General features: G+C 43.6%; 1 protein-coding gene across 1 annotated transcript in view; it reads right to left on the bottom strand.

The window, feature by feature from the left end:
• Positions 1-14,796, bottom strand: part of LOC124600483 (hexokinase-1-like) — a 284,884-nt gene that overhangs the window by 53,955 nt on the left and 216,133 nt on the right. The gene's annotated exons all lie outside the window — the stretch shown is intronic.

The raw sequence follows: 14,796 nt of genomic DNA, 5'->3' as shown, positions 1-14,796 counted from the left end.
GGTGAGCAAGATGTACGAGACAGGCGAAATACCCTCAGACTTCAAGAAGAATATAATAATTCCAATCCCAAAGAAAGCAGGTGTTGACAGATGTGAAAATTACCGAACTATCAGTTTAATAAGTCACAGCTGCAAAATACTAACACGAATTCTGTACAGACGAATGGAAAAACTGGTAGAAGCCGACCTCGGGGAAGATCAGTTTGGATTCCGTAGAAATGTTGGAACACGTGAGGCAATACTGACCTTACGACTTATCTTAGAAGAAAGATTAAGGAAAGGCAAACCTACGTTTCTAGCATTTGTAGACTTAGAGAAAGCTTTTGACAATGTTGACTGGAATACTCTCTTTCAAATTCTAAAGGTGGCAGGGGTAAAATTCAGGGAGCGAAAGGCTATTTACAATTTGTACAGAAACCAGATGGCAGTTATAAGAGTCGAGGGGCATGAAAGGGAAGCAGTGGTTGGGAAGGGAGTGAGACAGGGTTGTAGCCTCTCCCCGATGTTATTCAATCTGTATATTGAGCAAGCAGCAAAGGAAACAAAAGAAAAATTCGGAGTAGGTATTAAAATGCATGGAGAAGAAATAAAAACTTTGAGGTTCGCCGATGACATTCTAATTCTGTCAGAGACAGCACAGGGCTTGGAAGAACAGTTGAATGGAATGGACAGTGTTTTGAAAGGAGGATATAAGTTGAACATCAACAAAAGCAAAACAAGGACAATGGAATGTAGTCGAATTAAGTCGGGTGGGGTGATGCTGAGGGAATTAGATTAGGAAATGAGACACTTAAAGTAGTAAAGGAGTTTTGCTATTTGAGGAGCAAAATAACTGATGATGGTCGAAGTAGAGAGGATATAAAATGTAGACTGGCAATGGCAAGGAAAGCGTTTCTGAAGAAGGGAAATTTGTTAACATCGAGTATAGATTTAAGTGTCAGGAAGTCGTTTCTGAAAGTATTTGTATGGAGTGTAGCCATGTATGGAAGTGAAACATGGACAATAAATAGTTTGCACAAGAAGAGAATAGAAGCTTTCGAAATGTGGTGCTACAGAAGAATGTTGAAGATTAGGTGGGTAGATCACGTAACTAATGAGGAGGTATTGAATAAGATTGGGGAGAAGAGAAGTTTGTGGCACAACTTGACTAGAAGAAGGGATCGGTTGGTAGGACATGTTCTGAGGCATCAAGGGATCACAAATTTAGCATTGGAGGGCAGTATGGAGGGTAAAAATGGTAGAGGGACACCAAGAGATGAATACACTAAGCAGATTCAGAAGGATGTAGGTTGCAGTAGGTACTGGGAGATGAAGGAGCTTGCACAGGATAGATTAGCATGGAGAGCTGCATCAAACCAGTCTTAGGACTGAAGACCACAACAACAACAACATTGAAGAGTGTAATAAACCGTGTTATGTTATGTTAACCGGGGACCTAGAAACGACGGAGAGGCTCCGTCCCCGCCGCAGCCGCAGTGGTCCACAACCCCACGACGATTACCGCAGTCCACTTCACCCCTCCGGCGCCCCACACCGAACCCAGGGTTACAGTGAGGTTCGGCCCCGGTTGGAACCCCCAGGGAATGTCTCACGCCAAATGAGTGTAACCCCTATGTTTGCGTGGTAGAGTAATGGTGGAGTACGCGTACGTGGAGAACTTGTTTGTGCAGCAATCGCCGACATAGTGTAGCTGAGGCGGAATAAGGGGAACCAGCCCGCATTTGCCGAGGCAGATGGAAAACCGCCTAAAAACCATCCACAGACTGGCCGGCTCACCGGACCTCGACACAAATACGCCGGGCGGATTCGTGCCGGGGACCTGCGCTCCTTCCCGCCTGGAAATTAACAGCATACTAATGTAACACCATGACAAAACTGACGATAGCAGAGATGTCATCCCCAGCCTGGACCGCACTTAAGTTGATTTGGTTCTCGAATCTCTCGTACATAACGTGACACCAGTTCACATTACAGCCCGTGTCCTAATATTCTACAATAGTCTGCATTTTATGCATTCACTTTCACTTAAATCGTGACTCTTCGAGGGGTTATCATAAATTTTTAATTATCATCTTGGAAAAAAAAGTCAAACTGCGACCATGAAACTCAGTGACAGTGTTTACTCTTTCTCTATTTGTTCACCCTTCAATGTGTCACATATTTCCCAGTGAAGATATCTTTGCAGAGACGTTGGTTGTCAAAGTACAGAAAATGTTCGACCTCCAAAATCACCTCGTCGTCATTGGAAACTACTTGTCTCGCAATGGTTTCTTATACAAGAACCGAGGAAAACATCAGTGGGTGCCATGTCAAATGGTTCAAATGGCTCTGAGCACTATGTGACTTAACATCTGAGGTCATCAGTCTCCTAGAACTTAGAACTACTTACACCTAACTAACCTAAGGACATCACACACATCCATGCCCGAGGCAGGATTCGAACCTGCGACCCTAGAGGTCGCTCGGTTCCGGACTGAAGTGCCTAGAACCGCTCGGCCACCGCGGCCGGCGGTGCCATGTCAAGAGAATTTGGGGTGGTAAACGGGGCAGGGGAGGTGGAAACAATTTGTTAGCTCAAAGTAGAATTATGTGCGATTTTAACCGGTGTACAATGCGCTGAGGTGTTTTTGTGGAACAATGGAAGCATGCTCCTCGACGTTTTGCCCAATACGAGCATACTCTGTTAGCACCACACCACGGCAGTTCCAAAAAACACTCTGAATCACCTTCCCCAATGGTGATTGGCTCTCCACCTTTCTCGTCGTTGGTAAATCTGGCTGCTTCGTTATTTTTTTTTTTTTGCGTTGGGGTCGTGGAGATACACCCAGCAATCGTCCATGGTGATTATGCAGATAAGTACGTTATCTGGAATGGTCTTAAACAACAGTAACATTTCCAGTTAGTTCAGTGTCCGTATAGTTCGAGGCAAATGTCCTTCCGACATGCATGCATGTCTGAAGCAACAGACTTCTGACGATCTATAGCACCATTAAATTATTAAATATATTCGCAGATTGCATATACGATAATATATCAGCTGTGTGGTTTAATATAGAAACATGAAAATTTGTGCTACAGTAAGTTCGAATCCCAGTCCGGCACAAATTTTCATGTGTCTATAGTAAGCCACACAGCTGACGTAATACTGTATTTTTAGTCTGTGAATGCGTTTCATAATATAACAATTCCGCCGCTGCCCCATTTCGGTGGACTTTTTGAATGAGTGTGGGCAGTAGCGCAACTCGATTGACAGCGATATCTCTTATTGTGTAAATAAATGGAAAGGGGAGAAAGGAATAGAAAGGGGAGGGACTGATGATGTCAGTTGCATCGTGACTTCGTGCGGAAACAGCGGCGTCGAGTGAAACTGTGTGCCGGACCGGGAATACAACCTTGGAATCAGTCATGTGAATGCGTGGTGTGTTTTTTCAAACATGTTCAAAAGAACAGATAACACGCATTCATATAAGCAATATTTCTCACGTTCAGACCATTGCTCGAGATGTTGAGAACTTGTGCATCACTCGTCTTCACTTTTTCGACTACTGCCTCGACTATCATAAACCGCTTGTCAAGGACCAGGGTCTCCGCTTGTGTTCCAATTTTAGTTTCTTTACAGAGGAATTGCCTACCGCTTCAGATTCGTTTGACCACACTGGAAAGGTCTACGCCACCTAAACACTGTCATACGAGAATGCATTCTTGCCGTACATGTGCACCGTCTCATCAGCTTGATCTCTTGCAACCTTGTTCCATTCAGATGCAGAAAACGAATCCCTCACATACTTCACTTCATCAATGGGCTGTGCTATTTCGTTTTGGGCCCACTAGCAACGTGCTACGGGACTGTGACGCGGATATTTTCATATGTACCATGACTACAAACATGTACAGGGGTTGGACGAAAATTTGGAAATACTGCGAGAAATGCATACTTGAACATAAATATAGTAGATGTTAGCCAAGCCTGCAGGTTGCGCTGTGCACTGGCAATGTCCTCAATATGTTTCAAGTGTCAATCGTGGTCAGAACAGTGTTCTGCGTAGTTTTGAATGCGTTATGTAGGAGGTAAGAGAATTCGAACGTGGGCAAATTGTTCATGCTCGTGTGGTTGGTGCTCCCTTATCCAAGAAAGGCAAAGTGTTTTATGTTTCAAGAGGCTCCTTATCGAGGAGTTGTATCGCATACAGGGAAAGTGGATACACATCATCTGCTAAACCACAACGCAAACGAGAGTGTGAGTTGGGTGATCGTGACAGACAGTCACTGAAGAGGACTGCGACAAAAAAGAAGGAGATGATAATTGCAAAAATCACGTCAGGATTGAATGTCATGTCTGGAGAACACTCTAGTCGACCGATGTTGTTATCCTGAAGGAAGTCATTCACAAGATGTGCATGATGAGGTTGCGAATTGTCGTCCATGACGACGAATGCCTCGCCAATATGCTGCCGATATGGTTGCACTATCGGTCGAAGGATGGCATTCACGTATCGTACAGCCGTTACGGCGCCTTCCGTGACCACCAGCGGTGTACGTCAGCTCCACATAATGCCACCCCAAAACAGCAGGGAACCTCCACCATGCTGCACTCGCTGGACAGTGTGTCTAAGGCGTCCAGCCTGATCGGATTGCGTGGTTGAAGGCATATGCAGCTCTCGTAGGTGAAGAGAATGTGATGCCAGTCCTGAGCGGTCCATTCGGCGTGTTGTTGGGTCCATCTGTACACTACATGGTGTCGTGGTTGCAAAGATGGATCTCGCCATGGACGTCGGGAATGAAGTTGCGCATCATACAGCCCATTGCGCACAGTTTGAGTCATATTACGACTTCCTGTGGCTGCACGAAAAGCATTATTCAACATGGTGGCGTTGCTGTCAGGGTTCGTCCGAGCCATAATCCATAGGTAGCTGTCATCCACTGCAGTAGTAGCCCTTGGGCGGCCTGAGCGAGGCATGTCATCGACAGTTACTGTCTCTGTATCGCCTCCATGTCCGAACAACATCGCTTTGGTTCACTCCAAGACCTCCGGACGTTTCCCTTGTTGAGAGCCCTTCCTGGCACAAAGTAACAATGCGGTCGCCATCGAACCGTGGTATTAACCGTCTGGGCATTGTTGAACTACAGAAACAAGAGCCGTGTACCTCCTTCCTGGATCGGCTGTCGGACTCCCTCCGTCTAATAGGCGCTGTCCGTGCATGGTTGTTTACATCTGTGGGCGGGTTTAGTGACATCTCTGAACAGTCAAAGAGACTGTGTCTGTGGCACAGTACCCACAGTCAACGTCTGTCTTCACGAATTCTGGGAACTGTCGTGATGCAAAACTTTTTTGATCTGTGTAATATCGTTTTTAGGTTGGTTAGTACATCCACATACGCGCGGCACAAGCAAGGCATCAAAGTTTAATTTCCCCTGGACAGCAGGTCAGGAATCGAAGTGGAGATGTGTAGAGGCAAAAGGATAGTCTTAACTGACAGGTGTGGTCAACTTTGCAATGCAGTTACCACCATGCACAAAACATAAGGTAGTAAATTATGTAATGTGTTTGCGGAAGACTGTTAGAAGCAGAGAAAAAAAAACGCTAAAGTTGGTACATTTTAATGTATGAATGATCACAATATCTGTACCTACACCCATAACACCATGCACGTACTGTGAAAAGCAACGGTCCCGTAACTCGCCGTTGGCCGGCCGGAGTGGCCGAGCGGTTAAAGGCGCTACAGTCTGGAACCGCACGACCGCTACGGTCGCAGGTTCGAATCCTGCCTCGGGCATGGATGTGTGTGATGTCCTTAGGTTAGTTAGGTTCTAGGGGACTTATGACCACAGCAGTTGAGTCCCATAGTGCTCAGAGCCATTTGAACCATTTTTTAACTCGCCGTTGGGGTGCCACCGAAGTTAATTTTAGACCTGAAATTTTCTCTCCGTTAAGAATGATATGCCGTGTTCTGTCTGCTAGGAAATCTTCATTCACAGCTGGTCTGACTTTCTGCACTGTCGTATTTTGTTAATTCGGCGTCAGTGAGAAACTGTGTTGAATGTCTTCTTGAAGTTAAGAAACGCGGTATCAACTTGTATTCATGGACGAACTTAACGATCAGACTGATCTCTTGAAACGTGTATCTGCGTGGGATGAAAATAAAAATCATTGCTCATACGCAAAAAAAAATTACATTCAAATTCAGGCGTTAAAAGTCTTATCTCATCAATTTTTAATACATAAATCGAAGAGTAGACAAATCGCCCAGTTAACAAAAAGAAACCAGGTCTTCTAATTCACACTACGTGTAAGTAATACTGTATTCACCGGTCGTTCTTGTATTCCCGAGGTAGGTCTAGGCCGCTGTTTACCGGGAGAAAAATAGAGGTGGCTAACGACCGCAGGAGGTGCCGCTCGATACAGCGACTGTCTACCGTGGCACTCGACAAGGGAACATTATTTATCGCAGGTAAAGTACACTAGCAGATAATGGCGGCCCTGCAGTCTCTGTTCACCCCATAGCCCAATTAGTTTGGGTCGCCAACGACAGCAATTCTGGGAAACGCGCACATAAGCACTTTGCTCAACCGAAAAACATGTTCAGCTTTAGACACTAGTTTCAGCCACTTACAGCATGAGCCTGAATCAGTGACTAAATTACTAAATCTAAAAGTAACTTAAACGAAGATGGCTCTTTTGAGGGTTCGGGACCTCAATCAGTAAAAATGGAACCCTTGTTGGATCGAAAAATTTTGTACATGGCTGCACGTTCAGAGACCGAGAATAGTTATAATTGAAAGAAAACAGCCCTCGGTCACTATTTTTAACGAATTAACCGGGTTTCGACACTGCTAGGAGTGTCTTCCTCAGAATTTAAATCAAAGAATGATCTATAACATGGTCACAGAATTATGATTAAAAACGACTGATACAGAGTATAAGGACAGAATCAACGTGAAAGATTGGCAGTACTTACGTGTCATTTATAAAATAATAAATATTCCAAAAGGGCATTAGTCACAAAGAAATTTAAGATAAAAAATTGTGATGGCGAGCCACTAAGGGCTGCTCGTTACTTGCGTGGTTACAGGCTGCAAATGGACTAGTGCAGCCTGTAACATGCAAGTAACGAGCAGCCCTTAGGCTGCTTAGGGTTTAGAAGCATATATCACTAAGGGAAAGATAGATACCGCCTACAGGAAAATAAAAGGGCCTTCGGAGAAAAGAAAAGCAGCGGTATGAACATCAAGAACTCAGAGGGGAAACCAGTCTTAAGTAAATAAGGGAAAACTAAAAGGTGGGAGGAGTATGTAGAGGGGGAAAACCTCGCAGGCAGTATTACTGAAACAGAAGAAGACGAACATGAAGATGAGATGGGAGATGTAATACTGGGAGAAGAATTTGACAGAACACTGAAAGACGCAAGTCGAAACAAGATCATGGGAGTAAACGACAGAATTACCGATATCCTTGGTAGAGTCAGTCGTGACAAAACTATTTCAGCTGGTGTAAAAGGTGTATGAGAGACGCGAAAACTCTCAGACTTCAAGAAGAATGTAATAATTACAATGCGAAAGAAAGCGAGTGCTGACAGGTGTGAATATTATCGAACTATCAGCTTAATAAGTCATGCTTGTAAAATACCAACATGAATTCTTTACAGAAGAGGGGAGAAAAGAATTCGACCTCGGATTGGATTTCTGAGAAATTTAAGACCACGCGAAGCGATACTAACCCTACGTCTTCTCTTAGGACATCGGTTAAGGACAGGCAAACCTATGTTTATAGCGTTTGTAGACTTAGTAAAAGCTTTTGACAATGTTGACTGCAATGCTGTCTTTGAAATTTTGAAGGTAGCAAGCCTAAATACAGAGAGCGAAAGGCTATTTACTACACCTACAAAAACCACACGGCTGTTATAAGAGTCGAGCGGCATGAAGGGAAGCAGTGGTTGATAAAAGAGTGAGGCAGGGTTGTAGCCCACTGCCGATGTTATTTTAGCTGTACACTGACCAAGAAGTGAAGGAAATCAAAGAAAAATTTTGGGTACGAATTAAGAAATAAAAATTTTGAGGTTTGCCGATGACATTGTAAGTCCCTCAGAGGCGGCAAATGACTTGGAAAAGCAGTTGAACAGAATGGACACTGTCTTGAAAGGAGGCTGTAAGATGAGCATCAACAAAACATAAAAGGATAATGGAATATAGTCGAATTAAAGTAGGGATACTGAGAGAATTAGATTAGGAAACGAGACACTTAACGTAAATGATGAGTTATGCTATTTGGGCAGTAAAATAACTGATGATGGCAGAGAGAGAGAGGATATAAACTGTAAACTGAATCGCTATTCGGGAGAATGGCAGTTGAAATCAGCGTCCGGCCACCCAGCCGAATGCCGGGGTGGTTCCTTTCGAAGAGCACGACCGATTTTCTTCCTCATACTGGCAACAGTCCGAGCTTGTGCTCCGTCTCTGATGGTGTCGATGTAGTCAGGACATTGAACTCTAACTTCCTTCCCTCGAATGTGGAGAAGCTGCCGGGGATTTCATCTCATTCTCAGAAAATTCGAGTGCAGTTGATAACCACTGCATCTCGTTCGGTACGGCTGTAGTAGTAGCGTAGACAGGTATATACTATTAGATTACTTGTAGGGCAGAACATTCCTCAGGGATTCTGTTCATTAGAGGTCGAGGAGAGTCTCGAAGTAAACGGAAAAGTTAAAATAATTATGATGTCATTAGTTTCTCCAGGCTACTTAGGGTCAGTATGGAAGATGTAAATCATGACAACGTGAGCTTGCAGATAGTTCTCCCAAAAAAAAGAAATCTGTATCCGATATGATGATGAATAAATAAAATGTAATATAGCTTTCAGGCTGACATGAACCTCCCAAACAGACCCATTTATGGTGACTTGGCTTTCAAATATCAGCTTATTTGGTCGAGCAGTTTCTCAGGGACCTCTCTCGGCTGAATGGCATCTTGCAGACGTTTCTATAGGCCTACTAGAAAAATGGGAGGTGGTCAACTGCATGGGAGTAACGGTAAACACTTCCCGCCACAAAGACGAACGTCGAATGTTAGGAAATATTGGGAAAGAACTTTCCTGGGGATGAAACTTCCTGGCAGATCGAAACTGTCTGCTGGACTGGCACGTTAAAAATAATAAACAGTTTGACACAGAAAATTTACATTCTTATTCAGATTATGTTTTAAATATACAGCCCGCATCTCGGGTTTCTATTCCCGGCGGGTTCAGGGATTTTCTCTGCCTCGTGATGGCTGGGTGTTGTGTGCTGTCCTTAGGTTAGTTAGGTTTAAGTAGTTCTAAGTTCTAGGGGACTTATGACCACAGCAGTTGAGTCCCATAGTGCTCAGAGCCATTTGAACAATTTTTTTTAAATATACAAAAAGAATGTGTCGCTTGGATACAACACAAATAACGTCAATAATGAAGCGTGAATACCCCGAGTTGCAATATAGCGCACGCAGCGGTGTATGATGCTGAGAATGATGGCGTTTGATATTTTCACGGGAAGCTGAAATTTGTCTGTTAAATGGCAGTTTTACACTATCAATAATTTTCATTCATAACTTATCTGCCGTTATACTGCGCAAGGAAATTCCTGAAAGCAGTATCGATGTATCCAGTACAGATTTTTTGAATCTGTCTATGAGATGTGGAGACCACTCCACACTGGGCTATTCGCCTATGTGGAAGTATATGTGATTCAGAGGAGTAATAGTAGCTTCGGACTGAATCGCAAAGAGGTTACCCCGACGTTTTGAAGCATTAGAGAACTGAAGAAGAAGAAGAAGAAGAAGAAGAAGAAGAAGAAATATTGTGGAGGAAGGCGTTGTCATCTCTGACAGCTCAGGAACCGTTCAGCGTATCAGCGCCCTGGTAGTTAAGCCGGTGGTAAGTTTTGTACACACTGTCTAGATCGAAGAGCCATTTATGGTTGCATGTTTGCTAGGTGAGGGGTGTTTGCATTTATTGGTGAGAACGATTCATTTATTGCTATTCTGAGTGATTGCTCAGAGACAGATTTTGCTATTAATTGATTCGTGTGGCATTCGTGTCCCACGATTTAATTTTGATTAATTTCGTGTAATAAACTTGTTATGAACAGAAGTTTCCGTGTCCTTCGCAATCCGCTGAGCTTGAAACTGGTTACAGAATCGAGTTCTTATTATTCAGTCCAACATATTATGTCCTCAACTCAATCACTTTCCCCATCAGTAGAGTTCATTTTATGCTTTTCATGAAGTCGTGTCAACGTATTTGAGTCCTTGTGACTGCTAGTACTTTCATTTGATGTGCACGCGTTCTTCGGAAGCGAAGTGGCTTGTGTTCGACGTTAATTTGATTTTGGAAACAATTATATACTCTAATTGCATATGCTGTTTCGCATTTTCACTTTCACGTCTTATTTATTGAATATTTAGTATATTTTGAGTTGGGCTTTGTTTGCCACAACTTCGTGTTCGTATGTGGCAAGTTCTCATTATTGTCTACCTAACTGTTGTGCTTGAAGTTCATGAAGCGCTTCAGTTCTCAAATGGTTTCCCCTTATTTATAGACAGTAATAAAATCTCCGTTATTTGCATGTAATTCCAACTGAGAAGGAAGGTCTTAACGACCATAGCCGAATGAAGAAAAGCTGTGGCGGAGTCTATGAAGTGTATTTGTTCGTGAACCGCAAGCTAAATTACAGTGTGTGTTGAGTCGATGTATGCAGTATTATTTAGTAGGACATGCGCTTTCAAATTTTTCGAACCGCTCTTTTTTGAAATGGATATGAGACGCATTGCCAGCAGTTTTTTCATATTTCAGTACTGCAATTACAGAGCAGGGTTTCGACCACCACTGCACAGAGCTCGACGATAAGTTGGTCACCATTGTACTTAGTATTTGGTAGAATCTCACGAATAATCTTCGCATTTTTAATGTTCAAATGTTCATACTATGCCTGCTATTTATTAAGCTGCGCGGTGCTCGTAAATGTGAGCTACGGTTAATATCCTTTTTCATTACTGAACTTAGATACCGTCACAAAACTAGTAAATTGGGTCATGAGTTTGGTTAGGACAAGGGTTTTTTTGAGTCATCGGTCTTCTGACTGATTTGATGCAGCCCGCCACGAATTCCTCTCCTGTGTCAACCTTTTCATCTCTGAGTAGCACTTGCAAACCATGTCCTCAATTTTTTTGGTGGACGTATCCCAATTTCTGTCTTTCTCTACGGCTTTTACCCTTTACAGCTGACTCCAGTACCATTGACGTTATTCCCTGATGTTTTAACAGCTGTCCTATCATCCTGTCCCTTCTTCTTATTAGCGTTTCCCATAATTCCTTTCCTCGCAGATTCTGCGGAGAATCTCCTCATTCCCTGCATTATCAGTCCACCTTATTTTCAACATTCTTCTGTAGCACAAGAAGTCAAATGCTTCTATTCTCTCCTTTTCCAATTTTCCCACAGTCTCTGTCTCACTGTCACACAATGCTGTGCTCCAAACGTACATTCGCAGAAATTTCTTCCTCAAATTACGATCTATGTCTGAAACTAGTAGACTTCTGCATAAAACGCACATTTGACCTCAGCTATTTTTTTATTTAAAACCCAAGTGTCCACAGGTTTCAGTCACAGAAACCAGTCGATATATGCGTTTTAAATAAACAAGCCAGCGGATGGTCAAACATGCATTTTGTACATTATTTGATGGCTGTTAACACTCACCTTCCAAAAAATGGTTAGTAGACTTCTCTTGTCCAGGAATGGCTTTTTTTCCAGTGCTGTTTGCTTTCTAGGACCACCTTATTTTCATCTTGGGTTAAAAAATGTTCAAATGTGTGTGAAAGTCTTATGGGACTTAACTGCTATGATCATCAGTCCCTAAGCTTACACACTACTTAACCTAATTTATCCTAAGGACAAACACGCACACCCATGCCCGAGGGAGGACTCGAACCTCCGCCGGGATCAGCCTCACAGTCCATGACTGCAGCGCCTAAGACCGCTCGGCTAATTCCGCGCGGCATCTTGGGTTATTTTGCTGCCTAGGTAGCAGAATTCCTTAACTTTATCTATTTCGTGATGACCAACGCCGATGTTACGTTTCTCGTCAGACTGTTCTTCTTCACTTCCATTGAGGATAGGAATGTCAATCAGCTAATCTTATCATTGACGTCCTTTCACCTTGAATTTTAATCCCTCTCTTGAAACTTTCTTTTATTTACATCATTGCTTCTTCGACATACAGATTAAACAGTAGGGTCGAAAGACTACAGTCCTGTTTTACGCCCTTTTTATCAGAGCACTTCGTTCTTCATCTTCCACTCTTATTGTTCCCTCTTGGCTCTAGTACTTATTGTATATTGCCCTTCTTTCCGTATAGCTTACCTCTATTTTTCTCAGAATTTCGAACATCTTGCACCATTTTGCATTGTCGAATGTTTTCTTCAGGTCGACAAATCCTATTAACGTATTTTTCCTTCACTCTTGCTTCCATTATCAACTGCAACGTCAGAACTGCCTCTCTGGTGCCTTTACCTTTCCTAAAGCTGAACTTATCATCATCTAGTAGCTCTTCAGTTTTCTTTTCCATTCTTCTGTATATTACTGTTGTCAGCAACTTGGGTACATGAGCTGTTAAGCTGACTGTACGATAATTCTCGCACTTGTTGACTCTTAGAATCTTCGGAACTGCGTGACTGATGTTTTTCCGAAAGTCTGGCGGTATATCGTCAGGCATAGTCTCATTAAATGAGGGCTTAATGGTACTACCTGCATTAGTAGCTCGGTTGCTCGAAAAGAGTAGTCTTCCATAGTGAATGCCCCTTCTTCTTACAAAGCTGCTCTCAGCGAGGCGAAGGTCTGTGGAGGAGGACTGCGATCAACAGCGCACTTCTCGAGAGCACTGCAAATATGCGACATGGGATTCGGGTCAGTGGATCGATCTGACCACTACATGTGCTGAACTGTTTGATACTGAAAATATTCGTCCGCGAGACGAGCACTTATTTGTCAAGCGCTATCGCCTAGCGGAGTGAAATAGTCACCTTATGCAAACACCAATAATTACCCTTCTGGTCGCTGCTGTATGGCAGATCGGTGTCGGGATAACACCATACCGTTTTTTAAATGAATCAGCTGACGACGTATGCCTATAAGAAGCTCTACATTACAAATTCTCTCTCTCTCTCTCTCTCTCTCTCTCTATCTATCTATCTATCTATCTATCTCTCCCTCTCGCTCTTTCCTAGCATTTATTCATCTTCCGAGGGCCGGCCGCTGTGGCAAAGCGGTTCTAGGCGCTTCAGTCCAGAACCACGCTGCTGCTACGGTCGCAGGTTCGAATCCTGCCTCGGGCATAGATGTGTGTGATGTCCTTATGACCTCAGATGTTAAGTCCCATAGTGCTTAGAGCCATTTTGAACCATCTTCCGAGGAGGCGTTGTTTTCATAACTTTGAAGATTTTGTAAATTTTTGTGCGGAATGACACAGAATGTTGCAGGGAGCCCGTTACTTGTTCTAGGTTGGCAGACACAGATGTGAAGGGTTTACATTGTGGTAGTCGGACGTGGTCGACGAGAACCTTGAGGACGATTATGCCTGTCCTCAGTGCCCATGCACTTAACATAGGGCCACTGTCACATCTGAATGCACCACAAACCTGGGTATTGTACGATTGGATCAGCCGGCCTCTTTCAAACTTTGCCGGGTATGAATAAGGCTCTTGCATGAGAACGTGGCATTTCCGTGTCCTTCACAATGATCACTCAACATGTGACGCTTTTCACGCCCTTATATACCCTACTGGACCTCGTAACAACACTAAACACGTGCAGGACTAATGTACTCTGGTGATCGTTCTACCCGTCACAGACATTTCAACTCTAATAATTTACATAATAGCCGATGGTATGAAGGTTTACGATGTTACATTGACATCCGACAATGTCTTCTGTGTTCCTCACATTTTATGTCAGTCGATGTGACTACTAGAAGGATAAACGGTTAACCACGAATTCACCTCTGTTTTAGCTTGTATGGGCCTCCATCGAAATTTGGCATTAAATGTGCATCGACAACATTTGAACAAGCAGGCTGGCCTTTCTATTTTCCCTCACTCTCACAGCCGCTATTTCGGTAATAAACCCTAAGATTTAGATCTCAATTCCTATCGTTCTGAGCCGTCCTCTTCATTTCAGTACAACTGCTTCAGCCTGCATCACAAACGATCTGCTTTATGAATTCATATTTAGGGTTGCCCCCGCGATTGTCTCCTTCCACCAGTAACTAGTCATGTCACGAGATATGTCCAGCCATTCTAACCGTTCAATTAATTCTCCTTTGAAACTTCCTGGCAGATTAAAGCTGTGTGCCGGACCGAGACTCGAACTCGATACCTTTGCCTTGTCAAGGAGAGCTTCTGAGAAGTTTGGAAGGTAGGAGGTGAAATACTGGCGGAAATGAAGCTGTGAGGACGCGGCGTGAGTCGTGCTTGGGTAGCTCAGACGGCAGGGCACTTGCCCGCGAAAGTTTCATATCAGCGCACACTCCGCCGCAGAGTGAAAATTTCATTCTGGAATTCTCCTTTATTAGCAAATTTTTTCGTTCAGTCATTGCTACTTGTCTTCATTTCATATTCAACAAATCCCTTGGGTCCTCAATAGCATACTGTAACAGCACATTTCAAAGGTTTCTGCCTACCGGAGTAGCCGAGCGGTTCTAGGCGCTTCAGTCCGGAACCGCGCGACCGCGACGGTCGCAGGTTCGAATCCTGTCTTGGGCATGGATGTGTGTGGTATCC

The sequence above is a fragment of the Schistocerca americana genome, chromosome 1 (assembly GCF_021461395.2).
Source record: "Schistocerca americana isolate TAMUIC-IGC-003095 chromosome 1, iqSchAmer2.1, whole genome shotgun sequence".
Taxonomy (NCBI): Eukaryota; Metazoa; Arthropoda; class Insecta; order Orthoptera; family Acrididae; genus Schistocerca; species Schistocerca americana.
Note: the sequence above shows the minus strand (reverse complement) of the source record. Positions and strands in the feature narration are given on the sequence as shown.